Source organism: Lolium rigidum, chromosome 3, assembly GCF_022539505.1.
Source record: "Lolium rigidum isolate FL_2022 chromosome 3, APGP_CSIRO_Lrig_0.1, whole genome shotgun sequence".
Classification (NCBI taxonomy): domain Eukaryota; kingdom Viridiplantae; phylum Streptophyta; class Magnoliopsida; order Poales; family Poaceae; genus Lolium; species Lolium rigidum.
In genome coordinates, this window is record NC_061510.1 from 312,855,064 (window position 1) to 312,867,360 (window position 12,297).

A 12,297-nucleotide genomic window follows, 5' to 3' on the forward strand; every position below is an offset into this window, starting at 1 on the left:
GCCGGTTGCGGCCACGGTCACCACCACCATCACGCGGAGGGGACCGACCACGGTAGCCTCCATCCCCGCCACCACGTGGAGGCGAGCGACCACGCGGGGGAGGAGTGCGTCCGCGCGAGAGAGAGTCGCGCTTGGCGATGTTTGCTGTTGAAGAGAAGGAGTCCGTGGACTCCTCGACGCCATTGCGCAGGTCATCAAGGGAGGTGCCCGGGCTGCAATTGACGGTGGTGATGAGCGAGTTGTAGTGGCCCTTGTCGAGGCCATTGAGAACATAGCTGATGATCTCATCTTCATCAAGAGACTTGCCAAGAGCACCCAGCTCATAAGCGAAGCCTTTCATCTTTGTGAAGTACTCATCAGCCATCATGGACAGCTTTTTTGTATTGTTCAGCCTATCTCGAAGATGCTGCACTTTGGACCTGGAGGCAGAAGAAAACATGGCAGTGATAGTTTTCCATGCATCGGCGATGGAGTGTACATCAAGAACATGAGAGAGGATGTCAGGGGACAACGAATTCAACAGGAACCGAAGCACCTACTGATCGCGTGCGAGCCATGCACCATAAGCTGGGTTGGGGACGGTGGTCTTGTTCTTGTCAGCATCTTCAGCATCCAGGGTCTTGGGCGGGGCACGATCAGATCCATCGAGTAGCCCCAAGACGTCAGCTCCGCGAAAAGCTGGATACACCAAGGCCTTCCACGGGAGGTAGTTGTTGCGTGTGAGGGGTTGTGCCGGGGGGTTGCCGAGAGCAGCAGCCATAGCGGCAGCAGTGTTGTTGGACGAGGTCATGATGAAGGCAATCTAGGGTTTTGGGTTGTGGGAGCGCGGCGGCTGGCAAGAGCGGCGGCGATCTGGTCGTGGTTGTAGGCGGCGGCGGCTGCTAGGAAAACAGCGGCGGCGGCGGTCTTGATCGTGGTTTTAGGGTTTTGGGTCATGGGAGCGCGGCAGCTAGCAAGAGCGGCGGCGATCTGGTCGTGGTTGTAGGCGGCGACGGCGGCTTGGTAAGCGGCGGTGGCGGCGATCTTGGTCGTGGGTCTATGCGGCGGCTTGAACAGCGGCGACAGTTTTGTAGGCGGCGGCGGCTAAGGAGCAGCGGCGGCGGCAGGGTCGTAGGCAGCTAGGTCACGAAGGGATAGGGATCAGACTGGAACAGAGTTTATCAGTCATGCTTATTACTACTGTGTGTTCTCACAAAAGAGCATACTCAGTACAAGGTGTTTCCGGCAAGCACAAAAAGAGAGCAGATGAATTTTGACCGAGATTAACTCTTACTTAACCACCCTGCTGGTATATTTGTCATCTTCTTCCCAGGTAGGTATTGAACCAGCAGAAAACTCATCCAACCTGCAGCTCTGCAACTGTCCCTGCGAATTATGCATACATATAGCTGGACCCAGTTAGTTAGTGCACCATATTATTGTTAGGGTTTGGAATTTAACCATATTAAGGAACAAACTAATTTCCTGTCTCAACATTCTCTGTGTGTGCTCTTATTTGTTGTGTTAGCCATCTTTCATCATTAGTTCCTCCTTGCCTGTTCTTTAGTGGCACCTGATTATTGTCCATATGTACTTATAGTAGTACTATAAGGTGTTTGTGGCAAGCACAATAAGGACCATTAACTCTTATGAAAATTTGACGGAAATTAACTTTATTAATTGCCAAAATCCACCCTGCCGCTATACTACAACTGAACCAGGCGAAAATCCACCCAACTGCAACTGTCCCTACGAATTATGCAGAATGCAATGCATAGTTGAACCTGGATAGCAATCAGTGCACTGTGTTTTTTTTTTTTATAAGATTTGGAAATGTGACAATATTAAGGAACGAAATAAGTTTTGTGTCCCAACATTCTGTGTGTGTGTGTTTCTACTTAATTTATTGTGCTAGCCAACTTCCATCTGACTTCTTTCACGCATGTTCTGTAGTGGCTACCTGATTATTGCCCATATTTGGAATCATTTGCGCCCATCCAACTAAAGTGCAGCTCGATGCTTTGCTAAAGAATATGCCATAGGTACCATCAATGACGCAGAATGTTGCGAGGACGATGGACCGATGGACGAGTAAACATCTTGGTAAGTAGTGGAAGTCGTGGTCAAACAGAAGCGATTGATTCCAATAACTTTTGTGCACTATGGAAATGCATACTCCCTTTACTTTACCAACCAGCAATATTTTGCTAGACCTATTAACATTTCCTTCACATGGTGCGTACAAGTGGTTTATGCAAGATCTCCAGGTCAAGAACAGGGCCTTACTTGGTAAGTGGTTCTCTAAGCTACTAATCGAGGAGGGAGATTGGCAAACACTACTCAAGAGAAAGTATATTGGCTCAAAAGTATTATCTCAGGTTTTTTGGAAACCAGGAGATTCTTACTTTTGGGCAGGTCTTATGGATACAAAGAAGTTTTTCTTTCCATATGGATCTTTCTCTATTAAAGATGGGTCGGAGATTCGTTTCTGGGAGGATAAATGGTTTGGTAATGCCACACTCCGAGAACAATATCCGGTATTGTACAATATTGTGCGACACAAAAGTGATACTATCGCTAAGGTGTTGGAAACTTTCCCACCGAATGTGACATTCAGAAGAAGTCTCATCGGTCCTAGACAAACCTCCTGGCATGAATTGCTACAACGTCTTGAGATAGTTCAATTGACGCAGGGGTTAGATGAGTTTCGTTGGAGCCTCACCGGAAATGGTGCATTCTCGGTGGCTTCCATGTACAATGCTTTGATTCTGCCTAATATTCCAGTCGATAATAATTCAAAAATTTGGAAGATGAAGATACCACTCAAAACGAAAGTTTTTGCATGGTATCTTCGTCGTGGGGTCATACTCACTAAAGATAATCTTGCCAAATGCAACTGGCATGGAAGTAAGAAGTGTGTCTTCTATCACCAAGACGAGACTATTAAACACTTGTTCTTTCAGTGTAAGTTTGCTAGGTCTATATGGTCAGCTGTCTAAATAGAGTCTACCTTATACCCACTGTGTAGTGTTGCTAATATATTTGGTAATTAGCTCAATGGTGTGTAGGTTAGGTTTAAGCGTCTTATTAGGATGGGAGCGATTGCCATTATTTGGTCGCTCTGGCTATGTAGAAATGACAATATTTTCAATAATATTTCTTCCTCACTTATGCAGGTCATATACCGGTGCACAGCTACGCTTCGCTCATGGGTGCCACTTCAGTGGTTGGGGCATCGAGACCTCTTTACGGAGGTGTCTTCGCGGTTGGAGGATACGGCGAGGGATATTTTTTCCCCAACATGGGTGACAGCGTGATCTTGCTTGGATCCACCTACATAGTTATTGGTTTTTGTGATCTTTGAACTCTTGTAGTCGGATTTATTGGTATTTGTAAGAGATTATGGTAGGGCTGTGTGCATCCTAACTATGCGGAGGCCAAGTCTATTGCTTAAAGTAATAAAGTACCCATTTTCGAAAAAAACATGGTTTACATGATCATGTTTATGCATGACCGAATATCGTGGATTACAAGTGGTTTATGCATGATCATATTTAGTAAGCTGTTGTGCTGTGTGCTGTATATGTTGGGTGATAACCAATTAACTATGCATATTATAGTTTCACAAACTTCTAATTTCCTGGGTAAGAGCATCTCTAACAGAGCCCGTAAAAGGCCCAAAACCAAAAAATAAACGCCATTTTACGGGTTCGGGGCGAAAAACGGCGCCGATCAGTGACCGAAAACGGCCCAAAACTGAAAATAATTTTTCGGGCTGCGTTCGGTTCGCTCCGTCGGCCTGTATTTGTAGGGGCCGACGGAGCGAACGGAACGCTCGATCCCTATCTAGGGCGCGCTGAAGTTTCAGCTGACGCAACCGCTCGCTCGCTCCTTCCCCCACGCTCCCCGGGCCGCCACCACACTCCGCCGCCGCCTCCCCGCCCAATTCGCCCGAGCCCCGCATCCCGGAGGTAGCGCTGGTCGCCTGATACGTCGCAAACGTATCTATAATTTCTTATGTTCCATGCTACTTTTATGATGATACTCACATGTTTTATACACATTATATGTAATATTTATGCATTTTCCGGCACTAACCTATTGACGAGATGCCGAAGAGCCGATTGTTGTTTTCTCGCTGTTTTTGGTTTCAGAAATCCTAGTAAGGAAATATTCTCGGAATTGGACGAAATCAACCCCCAGGGGCTTATTTTTCCACGAAGCTTCCAGAAGACCGAGGGAGATACGAAGTGGGGCCACGAGGCGACGCCACACTAGGGCGGCGTGGCTGACGAGGGAATACCTCGGCAATGCCTACGTATTGTAGATTTGGGTTTCGGGAGAGAGCGACGATGGAGATTCCGGGAGCGAGATTAGGCACACGACGTACCCAGCTTCGGGTCCCCTCGTTGGAGGATCCCTACGTGCTGCTAGCAATCCAGTATATGATCATAGATGTGTTTACAGGGTGCCGCCGTAGGCAGAGCTATGTTGTCTATCTATTGTCCTTCTTCTATCGGGTGCCCTGGCTAGCTTTATATATGCAACCAGCCTAGGGTTTTACAAGAGTTCTAGTCGACTACTTCTTCGGGTTGCCTTGTTGGGCCTTCTCCATATTGGGCCGAGCCAAGCCAGGTATACCAATAATGGGTACCCGAAGGGTATACCCATGTCAGTAGCCCCCGAGTGTCTAGGGAAGTTGAAGACTTGCGTAGAGACTCCAAGCATAACCATCTCCGAAGTCGAAGAAAATACAAGGCGAGGTCCATGTCGAAGATCATCTGTAGCGTAGATGATGTCTCGAAATTATTTTCTATCGGGTGCGCGGCTGCGCTCCCGATGGGAGTAGCCCCCGAGTCTATGGGCAAGTGCTTGCACTTGGGCATAGACTCAAGTTGTACTACTCGATGAAGAACTTAACTATATTTCTGGAGGATTTGATGAAATCCATGGGCTCCCGATGGGAGTAGGCTCCACTCGAATCGTAGAATCGAGTTGAGTCTACAAAGCTTGATTGTCGTAGATGTTGTCGAAGTTATTTTTCTATCGGGTGCGCGGCCAGCGCTCCCGATGGGAGTAGCCCCCGAGGCTACAGCCAAGTGTTTGCACTTGGGTGTAGGCTCAATCTTGCTTTTAATCGACACCACATTTTTTCCTCTTTCTTGTATCTTATCGGGAGGGTGAACAATACTCTCGATAAGAGTAGCCCCCGAGCCTATGCGCGGGTGCTTGCACCTGGGCATAGACTCAAGTTGTACTACTCGATAAAGAACTTGGCACAACCCATCTTTTTATCGATTCCAGGCCATTGCTATTTTTATTTGACATCCATATCCATATTGTACAGGGATAATGGTAATTGGGGCTAGTTCATCTGACGGATCAGGTACTAGTTAACTGCTCTAGTGGCAATCCGCAAAAACCTACTTCAAGACCACGTCCCTGGACATGATCTCGGGATACCGGTGCTAACTCGACAGTGCCGCTTAAGGTCTTACCATCCGTCGAGCCCCAGTCATGTTTTATCGGGTCCACAGCGCGTCCGCTGGGATATTTCTTCACATCTGTTGATGTGGAAAAAAGTAGCAGAGCGCAGTCTTTGGCGATGCCACGCCACACAGGACAGACCCGGGGTCTTACCTTCGCAGAGTTTTGCGGCATTCATAGATTATTCGTGACTTTGGCGCTCTGAGAATATTTTGTCAAGTGCCTTGTTCGGCTGATGCAATGACCCATTTTGCGGGTTCTTCTATTTTTCTCTCGGGCTTGATAAGACAGCCGAATATATTGGTTCTTCTATATTGTCGGGTACATCACCGATGCTCTTGCTTGGAACAATATGACGAGTCAATGAACCCGAAGATTTGTCCGCCTTTTTTTTTGGGTTCCTCCTTGATGAAAATTTCGTCGAGTTCCTCCTTCAGGAAAATTTCTTCGGGTCCTCTTTGAGGACAATTCTTCAGGTCCTCTTTGAAGATAATTCTTCGAGACCTCCTTGAAGATAATTTTTCGGGACCTCTTTGAAGATAATTCTTCGGGACCTCCTTGAAGATAATTTTTCGGGACCTCCTTGAAGATAATTCTTTGGGACCTCCTTGAAGATAATTCTTCGGGACCTCCTTGAAGATAATTTTTCGGGACCTCCCTGAATAAGATTTCGTCGTGTTCTCTTTTGAAGACAATTTCGTCGGGTTCTCTCAAGATTTCGTCAGGTTCCTCCCTGAAAAAGATTTCGCCGGGTTCTCTTTTGATTTCATCGGGTTCCTCCCTGAAAAAGATTTCGTCGGGTTCTCTTTTGATTTCATCGGGTTCCTCCCTGAAGAAGATTTCGTCGGGTTCTCTTTTGATTTCATCGGGTTCCTCCCTGAAGAAGATTTCGTCGGGTTCTCTTTTGATTTCATCGGGTTCCTCCCTGAAAAAGATTTTGTCGGGTTCATCCTTGAATACAATTTTGTCGGGTTCATCCTTGAAGACAATTTTGTCGGGTTCATCCTTGAAGACTTTTTTTTGTAGGCACAATTATTCTTTCTATCGACCTGAGATGTAAAGTGAAGAAGTATGGCGCAGCCCCCGAGTGTCGGGTGCGGCGAAAGTAAATGATAATCAACTTTATGCAAATCAAAGGAACACTTAGCTTATTTGGCACGACGGAGTCGGCGCGATGAAGTCTTCGAGTGCAGCAAAAAAGTTGAGCCAAAGTAGAAACCACCGAATTAACGAAAGTGGATACCACCAAATTGTTGATGAAGAGATAGCTGAGCCCCCGAGCACTATTGGGGAGATGTCATGATTATTGCTTAGACGCCGTGTCACAATTGTTACTCGCGGTGAAGTCGTTGTCGAGCCCCCGAGTGTTTAGCCGTGATGTTAGAAAAAGTTTACGGAATCGCGGCGTCATATAAGGTAAAGCCATTGAGGATGAATCCATTGACAATAATATAATATGAATCAACCGAAAATTTACGCCATTGGAGATGAAGTCGTTTGAAAATTAAACCATTGAAGATTACGCCATAAAAATGAAGCACTAGAGATGAATCCAAGATGAAATATTTGAGATGAATCCACGTTGAAGATTACGCCATTATGTATGAAGCATATATTGAAGATGAATCCGCCGATATCATAGAAGATGAATCCATTGACCCGAAGAAAATAAATCCAATAATAATCATAGAAGATGAATCCAAGATGACCATATAAGATGAATCCATTGACCCGAAGAAAATAGTTCCAGTAATAACCATAGAAGATGAATCCATTGACCCGGAAACGCATCGGGTAATATTGTATAAGTGAACAAATTATTAACCAAAGAAAACCAATCCAGTAATCCGAAGAAATTAAATCCACTGAGCCGGAGAAGATAAAGCCACTAAGTCGAAGAAAATAATTCCACTGAGCCGAAGAAAATAATTTCACTGAGCCGGAGAAGATATATCCAGAGCCGAAGAAAATAAATTCACCAAGTAACCGAGTATATTTGTGGTAACGAAGTAATGGTGCAGCCCACAGTGTTAGGTGAATTTGCTCTAACATTATAATGGCCCAGCCCCGAGTATTCGGGTGTGACGAAAGTAAATAACAATTGACTCTCGGAAGAGGAACAATTAGCTTTTTTTATCGGCTGCAGTGGAGCCAACATGGAAGCAAATCATGTGGCGGACACAGTCGATGTAGTCGCACGGCGCCTGGCCAGAAGTAGTCGATGAAGAGGACGCAACCGATGTGGCGGATCCACGACAGGTAAACCCCCAAGTGTGGCGGACGCGGTCGACCGAGTAAAGTAATCGAAGCTTTTGTTTTGAATCTGTAATTATACTGTAGTACGCAAATTCGCGCGCAAATAATAGTATGGGCCGAAAATATCTGGCCAAAATAAATTTTGCGAGTAGTAATTAACTGAAAGTATAGCACCTGATATTTTTGTATTGAATGTAAGGTAGTAAGTGTCGATGAAGAGGACGCAACCACCACGGCGGATCCATAATAGATGAACACCCAAGTGTGTTGAATTCGCGATGTCAAGTCCGCAATATATGATGCCAACATCACGGATATCACCGAGCGCACCGTTCGGCAGCTGAACCACAAGGGTGCCGTTTGATTCTTCGTCAGACGGAATCAATTAGACCTGCATTAGCGGCATACCGCCAGGGTGCTCGGTTGCGGAGCTGAAGTCGCCAAGACTACATAGCCTCACGTGATCTTGCAGTGTATTTGATTGATTCCTCGTGCATAAGCCAAATAAAATGAAGGTTTAGTATCCATCTAGCTTAAGTGAGGGTAAGACATGCAAATATGCAATCATGAGAATATAAACTGAGCAAATACTATATATTTTATAACTGATCTACACTTGCTTTGCCACGTGCGTACTGTGTGCCCATCAACGTATATAAATTAAAAAGTAAAGAAAAGATGTCACCAGTTTAGTGTTTGGTGCCGACTTCAATTTGATTTTGTCTTGCTGGGACTTGATGCTTTGCCAGGATCTGATCGATACTCTCCTGTTATCGATTTGACTGCTTGGTTTTTTTTTCCTACTTCTTGATACTTGGGACGATCCGACGAGTTCCGTGGAAGCAACTTGACAGGTCCAAACCGATTTGATCTCGTTGAGTGCGGCCGTCGCCCATAAGCTTTTTTCCGATCGGTCTTCAAGGCGGGTATCTGACTGCTGATGTCGGGAAGTGATGCCGCCCGGATAACGAAATCCAACCGTCGCTATCCCCACGGTCGGCGCCAATTGACGAGGGAATACCTCGGCAATGCCTACGTATTGTAGATTTGGGTTTCGGGAGAGAGCGACGATGGAGATTCCGGGAGCGAGATTAGGCACACGACGTACCCAGCTTCGGGTCCCCTCGTTGGAGGATCCCTACGTGCTGCTAGCAATCCAGTATATGATCATAGATGTGTTTACAGGGTGCCGCCGTAGGCGGAGCTATGTTGTCTATCTATTGTCCTTCTTCTATCGGGTGCCCTGGCTAGCTTTATATATGCAACCAGCCTAGGTTTTACAAGAGTTCTAGTCGACTACTTCTTCGGCTTGCCTTGTTGGACCTTCTCCATATTGGGCCGAGCCAAGCCTGGTATACCAATAATGGGTACCCGAAGGGTATACCCATGTCAGCGGCCCAGGTCCTAGTCGCGCGGCCCTAGCGTGTGGGTCCCTCATGACCAACAACTTTCAACGTGCTTCTTGGCTCCTACTGGTTCGATAAACCTTGGTTTCTTTCTGAGGAAAAACTTGCTACTGTACGCATCACACCTTCCTCTTGGGGTTCCCAACGGACGTGTGTTAATTGCACGCATCAAGCACTTTTTCTGGCGCCGTTGCCGGGGAGATCAAGACACGCTGCAAGGGGAGTCTCCACTTCCAATCTCTTTACTTTGTTTTTGTCTTGCTTTACTTTACTTTATTTACTACTTTTTTTGCTGCACTAAAACAAAACACACAAAAATTAGTTGCTAGCTTTACTTTATTTATTATCTTGTTTGCGTTCTCTATATTAAAAACACAAAAAAAAATTAGTTACTTGCATTTACTTTATTTACCTTTTGTTTATTTCATCATGTTTCCTCCTAAGTACACTCTAAAAGACACACCGGTAGGCCGAGGGTCTATAATTGGAAGAGATAATATAGAAGATTTTGTCACTCATGTTAGTACAGCTGAAGATTTTGAAGATAGACACTTGGTAGAACTTGCTCCTACTTATGAAATTGCTGATGCCTCTTTAGTACACATGTTGGAAACTAAATTTGTTAATCTCAATCCTATAATTCAGCATATGTTTCTTACACTCTGATATGGAGGAAGGAGAAAAGAAAGATTTTGTCTTAGAAACCCTTCTTAAAGAATTTGGTGGTGTAGCAAGAGAGGCTAGAAAAGTCTTTATTAAATATAAGATGCTTGGCTCTTACACCAACTTTGCTAGTACCCTTGAAAAGATGGACATTGATAGAATAAAGTACACTAATAATGTTAATGATGGAGGGGAAATTAAAGTACCGATACCTAGCATGCTCCTAGGAATGCATGAAGCTCTAGAAAATAACTATGGTTGGCTTGTTCCTGAAAATTTGTTTGATGAGAATAGCAAGCCTAAGAGTAATGAAAAAGGAGCCTCTGAAACTTACATAGATAAGATAACATGTATAGTTGAGAAAACTCCAAACTCCTCTGTCGATGCTTCATCTCTTGATAATACTTGATTCACACTTTCTGCGCCTAGCTGAAAGGCGTTAAAGAAAAGCGCTTATGGGAGACAACCCATTATTTTACTTCTGCACTTTGTTTTATATTTGAGTCTTGGAAGTTGTTACAACTGTAGCAACCTCTCCTTATCTTTATTTTATTGCATTGTTGTGCCAAGTAAAGTCTTTGATAGTAAAGTCAATACTAGATTTGGATTACTGCGCAGAAATAGATTTCTTGATGTCACGAATTTGGGCAGGTTCTCTGTAGGTAACTCAGAAAAATCTGCCAATTTACGTGCGTGATCCTCAGATATGTACGCCACTTTCATTCGATTTGAGCATTTTCATCTGAGCAAGTTAAGTGCCCCTGGAAAATTCGTCTTTACTGGACCGTTCGTTTTGACAGATTCTGCCTTTTATTTCGCATTGCCTGTTTTGCTATGTTTGATGGATTTCTTTGTTCCATTAACTTTCAATAGCTTTGTGCAATGTCCAGAAGTGTTAAGAATGATTATGTCACCTATGAATATATGAATTTTCAATTATGCACTAACCCTCTAATGAGTTTGTTTTGAGTTTGGTGTGGAGGAAGTTTTCAAGGGTCAAGAGAGGAGGATGATACAGCATGATCAAGAAGAGTGAAAAGTCTAAGCTTGGGGATTCCCCCGTGGTTCATCCCTGCATATTTTAAGAAGACTCAAGCATCTAAGCTTGGGGATGCCCAAGGCATCCCCTTCTTCATCGACAACTTATCAGGTCACCTCTAGTGAAACTATATTTTTATTCAGTCACATCTTATGTGCTTTGCTTGGAGCGTCTGTATGTTTTTATTTTTGTTTTGTTTGAATAAAGTCGGATCCTAGCATTCTTTGTGTGGGGGAGAGACACGCTCCGCTAGCTTTATTCTTAATGTTCATTGCGAATGTTGAACTACCTCGTTCATTGATATATGGTTGGAAACGGAAAATGCCGCATGTGGTAATTGGTATAATGTCTTGAATAATTAGATACTTGGCAATTGTTGTGCTCATATAGATCATGTTTAATCTCTTGCATCATGTACTTTGCACCTATTAATGAAGAACTACATAGAGCTTGTTAAAATTTGGTTTGCATGATTGGTCTCTCTAAGTCTAGATATTTTTTGGTTAAAGTGTTTGAACAACAAGGAAGATGATGTAAAGTCTTATAATGCTTACAATATATTCATATGTGAGTCTTGCTGCACCGTTTTATACTTGAGTTTGCTTCAAACAACCTTGCTAGCCTAGCCTTGTATTGAGAGGGATTCTTCTCGTGCATCCAAATCCTTGAGCCAAAAACTATGCCATTTGTGTCCACCATACCTACCTACCACATGGTATTTCTCTGCCATTCCAAAGTACATTACTTGAGTGCTACCTTTAAACTTCTATTCTTTGCCTTTACAATACATAGCTCATGGGAAAATAGCCTTAAAAACTATTGTGGTGAAGAATATGTACTTATGTATCTTATTTCTTAATAAGTTGCTTGTTGAGCGGTAACCATGTTTCGGGGGACGCCATCAACTTTTACCTTTGTTGAATATCATGTGAGTTGCTATGCATGTTCGTCTTGTCTGAAGTAAGGGCGATTTTCATGATCAAATGGTTTGAGTATGCATATTGTTAGAGAAGAACATTGGGTCGCTAACTAAAGTCATGAATCATGGTGGAAGTTTCAGTTTGGACACAAAACCTCAATCTCTTATGAGAATATTACCTGTTGTTGAATGCTTAAGCATTAAAAGAGGAGTCCATTATCTGTTGTCTATGTTGTCCCGATATGGGTGTCTAAGTTGAGAATGATCACAAGCGAGAAATCCAATGCGAACCTTCTCCTTAGACCCTTGTACAGGCGGCATAGAGGTACCCCTTTGTGACACTTGGTTGAAACATATGGTATGCAATGATAATCCGTGTTAATCCAAGCTAATTAGGACAAGGTGCGAGTACTATTAGTATTCTATGCATGAGGCTTGCAACTTATAGGATATCTTATACATAACACATATCACTACAAGAAAAGTTGCCATGGCCGACGAAGTTGAAGTCGCGCCATGGTTGCTGGTGCACCATGGCCGACGATTTT